Below are 4,753 nucleotides of genomic sequence, written 5' to 3'. Positions count from 1 at the left end.
GGATTTTGTATGATCTGCTTGTGATTACAGATGCCGTCGAAAGAATCATGTCTCACGTGCCGCCACAGATGATGAGAGTGTGAAACAGCAATGAGGTGGTTCAACCTGGCAGCAGACGGGGGAAGCTCCAGGAGGCGTGCCAGTCAGCATCCCTACTGAACAAGCCTAAACATGTATGTGTTATACATGTGATACATGCGATGTTTTAAAATCCTGTTTTTGATACTATTCATTGCAGAGTTTGCCATCTGTTTAGGTCTTATATGCAGAGACACCTCAACTGTGGGTTCTGCTGGCCCCTCCAAACCAAGCCTCACATGGTTTTAATCCCCCTTTGTCACCAAAGACTCTCAGGAAATGTTTAACTACTAAGATACTTATTTAGAATTATGTTATAAGTTTGTTGAATGAGGAGTAGGAATGTTCCACCACTTGTGTTTTACAGTGTATGCGCAGGACTGCATATTGGTGTTCAGTTGTTTCGATATGTTTAACCCAGTTCCTCTGTCCTTATCCAGTCAAGCTGAAATGTCTGTATGTGAATAGTCATTCACAAGGCACAGTTACTGTGTAATGCTGCATTTCTTCTCTCGACAAGTTGGAATTTCTTTCAGTTTTAACAGTTAAAATGCAATGTTTTGAAAAAATAAAACACATTGGAACATTAAAATGTATTGTTTAATTTTTCCTTCTGTACAATTTTCTTGAAACAATACATTAAATCTCAAAATCAAATAAAGTAAAGTAAAGACATTACTTAAATAAACTAATGGTCTTAAGTAGCAATAAATAGTTATATTAGTGATTTGTTTATATATGCTTATGTATGTTGAACTTAAAGTTATTTCATTAAACTTACACTAAAGAAAAGAAATAATTCAAGTGAACTAATGATTTTTAGTAAAGATTACTAATGTGGACTTAAATTTGTCTGCTGCATTCATTAAGGTTCTATGTTAACACAACTTGGATCTGTTTAGTTCCTCCATTTGTAAAAACTTAAATGGTTTGAGGCAACGGGTTTCTACGCGGTTTTCTAGTAAAGTCAACTAGTTCGGGCTAACAGTGTAGCTGAATTACTCAATCTCTCTGTTTCCATAACTCGTTTGTTCTCTATTTCTTCGCTTCCCTCATGACTATTTTCCTTCTGACCATTGTTTTATATCAAAACCAGCAGGGAAGGAAGAACAAATTTCTTTATTGGTGAGGATTTATTTTCTCTGAGACAACAAAGGCGCTTAACAACATTTGTTGTATTTGTTCTTCTTGTCAAGCTTCTGTAATTTGTTTGTAACTTGAGGTAGCAATATGTTCTAAATCCTGTTCATGGAGAGAAGACCACTAACTTTTCCTTTGTCACTCCTCATCTGTCCATTCTGTTATTCTCTAATGCCAATGTTTTACAGTAGAGGAAATATTGCTCAACTTAAGGTGCACTAACCATTATTTCTTATTATAAAATTGACCAAAAGACAAAAGTAGTGATGAACCCACAGATTATCAGCCAGTCTACAGGTCTCCTCCTAGCAGGGCATCTGGATTCTTGCGATGTCACAAGATCACTTTAGAATCATGGGATCACAGTGGCAGTGAACAAAGTGGATATGTCTCCTTGCACTCCGTGCATGTCGAGTTCTTATGTAAACAAAGTCACGTGCCTGACATGTAGGCTATAAATATTATTGCAGCACAGGATGTGGCCACACCCCTGGGAGAGTGACAGATGACATCTAAAGGAGCAGATTCACCAGCTACCCATAAGCCTGTCTGATTGTCTCAACTACCCAATGGGAGAGCCTCATGTTTAGTCAGCGCACTTTCCATTTTTTTCCCACTGAAGCAGACAAACAACTGCTCTGAGCGCCTAAAGGTCTGCGTTGCCCCACTATACAAGTACACTGCCCAAACTGGGCACTTGTCCCTTTCCTCCACGTCAGATCTAAATGGGGGAGAATGATATGCCTCCATCTCTATGGCCTGACTAACATGGCTGGGGGACCTTTAGTAGGTATTTGGCCACAATGTCAACCTAGAACCATCTGCCTTCCACTGAAGGCACAAAGGACTAATAGAAAGAGCACATCGTTCACTCACACACACTTGGCTGTCGTAACTGCCAAAAGAAAAGCAGTCTTCATCTACATATTTCTCATTGTTGCCTCTGCCATAGACTCAAAGGGTGGCCTGGTCAAGGCTTCCAATACCAGTGGGAGGTCCCATTCTGCGACTTGCTTTCCCATTGAGGGGAATAGCTTCCTGGCACGGCACAGAAACTGTCACCCTATGTTGCGCACCAACTAACCTTTCATCAACGTGGCCATGGTTTACAGATATAGCTGCCACATGGACCTTAAAGGTTGAAGCAGCCCGACCTGCTTCAAAAAGATACTGCATAGGGCATGAGACTGGATCTGACCCCATGTCTCTGCACCATTGTTATGCCCCCTGACTTAACGATGCCTATTTTCTAGAAGACAGCTCTGTTTGTCTTTGCAGGTCTGCCACGCCCCTTGAGGATCACGGAAGCACCCACACCTGATGCTACATCCATACTACTCCGTTTCTATTTGGAAGCAGATTTGTCAAATAGAAACGATCTCCGTCCACACGGCCGTTTCAGCATCATTGTCGAATTGATCTGCATCCACACGGCAACCTTCGAAGGCGGACAGCAGTGACCATTAACGTACACTGGGCATGCGCGTGATGGTGTAAACAGGAAGTGGATTGGTTGCTTAGTTTAAAAAATTACGACAGAGTAATAAAGTACTCTTTAATAATGAAAGGTTGTATTTGATACTTAAGATCTTCCTCTAAAATCTCCCTCTATAAACTCAAACAGACAGTTCATGGAAAGTTTTATTTTTCAGACTTAGTTACAGCGCTGCGGGTCTTTCTCTCCCTCTCTCACATCAAATTTACTTTAAAATCAACACTTACACGTAAACGTTTACTAGATTATGGTCCATAAATGTGGTCAACACACGTCTCTCACTCTATTCTGCTCTTGCTTCGTGCAGGAAATGCTTAGCAGATCGCCAACAGTAGATCCGTGAAATAAAGACCATGGAATCCGTAGAAGAGTTTCAAGACTTTAGTGTGAATCTTTATTTGTAAAACTGTGGAAACACAATATGAAATATGGCTTTACAAACTGTCCCTATACACATACATGAATACAAAACAATCCATGATATAGCGAGCATGTAACATGTCCCGACTAGCTAGCTTCTAAGCTAATTGTAACATTACCGCCAATGGAGAAATGCTAACCGCGATTAGCATTTAATACAACACAAATGTTATACTAACAGAACGAATAGAATATATCTAGGTACATCTTTTCATGCTTCATAAATACATACTTACAGACTAAGGTCTCTCAAGGCTACCAAACGGAAGTAGTAAAACGTTAGTGCAGCATGTCTTCTCATTAGAATCTAAAAACAACGAGCTGCTCCACAGGGCTGATGACGCCGCCTGCTAATCACTCCAATAACAGCTGCTTCCTCCACAGAAATGCAGACTTTTACTGCACAACAGCTTATAGCTGCTGCTAGCTGTTGTGCTAGCAGCAACGCTTGCAATTATTTATCCATGTTGAAATGAATTGCTGGTAGCCCAGTTTGTTTTCTTCCGGGTACGGGTCACGTGATAGTGAGTGTGACGAATCAGGGACGGAGACGTCATGGTTTCTAAGAACCAATCCAGTAGCGAACACGGGTGTGGGCGTCATTTTTTCTAAACACATCCGTATCCGACCGTCCACATGCAAACGCAACCCCGGAGTTCCCAAACACCTCGGGGGAGTTTTCAGACTCCTCCGTTTAGGGTGCTCCAAAACTCCGGCGTAGTGTGGCCGCTCAGTGTAAACGTAGCAAAAACGGAGTAAAAACGGAGTAATGTGGACATGGCCTGAGAGTCCTCATCTCGTCAGTGGAGCTGGATATCAACCCACGAATCCAGTGTTTCCGCCCCCTCGTTTGTTCACTCTGGGCCTGTGGGTTTGCTGCTGCTGCTACAAGAGCATTTGTGCTGCCCTACCTGGGTTTTCAAACTTAGTGGAAGCTTGTAGGGGTTCTCTGCCTTTTATTTTGTAACGTTTTCTCCTGTTTTTGACTCGTTAGGGAGTTCAGTATTGTGTTTTGTTTGTTCGTAGTTCAGCTGATCTCTTCTTTTCCAGTTAGCATGGGGGTTTTGTTATTATGTTGGCCTTAGAGACCCTGACGGCTACGCTTCCTTATATAGTTGGTTTGTTTCTGTTCATCCATAATGTTAATAAATGTGTCTAATTGCCGCTGCCTTATCCTCTTGGTTTTTGGTAAACTTTTGCCAAGGTTTTCTATCACCTTTTATGTTACTTCCTGTGTACCCCTAGGCATACTATATAGGTCGTAACAACCATGAAGAAATCTCCGCCACAGTTTCTATATACCACTCTTGTGGAAGTCAGTGGCCTGAGCCATATCTGGACAGTCAAAGTTGCCCCGGGATAAAAAGACTGTAGTTGGCACTGAATCCTGTCTGTCCGCTCCACAATCAGACAGGCCCGCATAGAGACCAAATCCAGAGACAGGCCGATGAAAGTGGTCTGCTGTGCTAGAAGTAGCAAAAACTTGACTACCACCAGTCCCCAACATGTGCCCTGAGGTTTATTTGAGGGTCCAAATAAGGGACAAAAGGGGGCATGCCTCAGCAGTGTGGTATGGTGTGTGAATATACAGTGTATCCTTATTCAAATGTATAGATAAAA

The sequence above is a fragment of the Anarrhichthys ocellatus genome, unplaced genomic scaffold (genome assembly GCF_004355925.1).
Source record: "Anarrhichthys ocellatus isolate YVR2014 unplaced genomic scaffold, GSC_Weel_1.0 scaffold119, whole genome shotgun sequence".
Taxonomy (NCBI): domain Eukaryota; kingdom Metazoa; phylum Chordata; class Actinopteri; order Perciformes; family Anarhichadidae; genus Anarrhichthys; species Anarrhichthys ocellatus.
Note: the sequence above shows the minus strand (reverse complement) of the source record.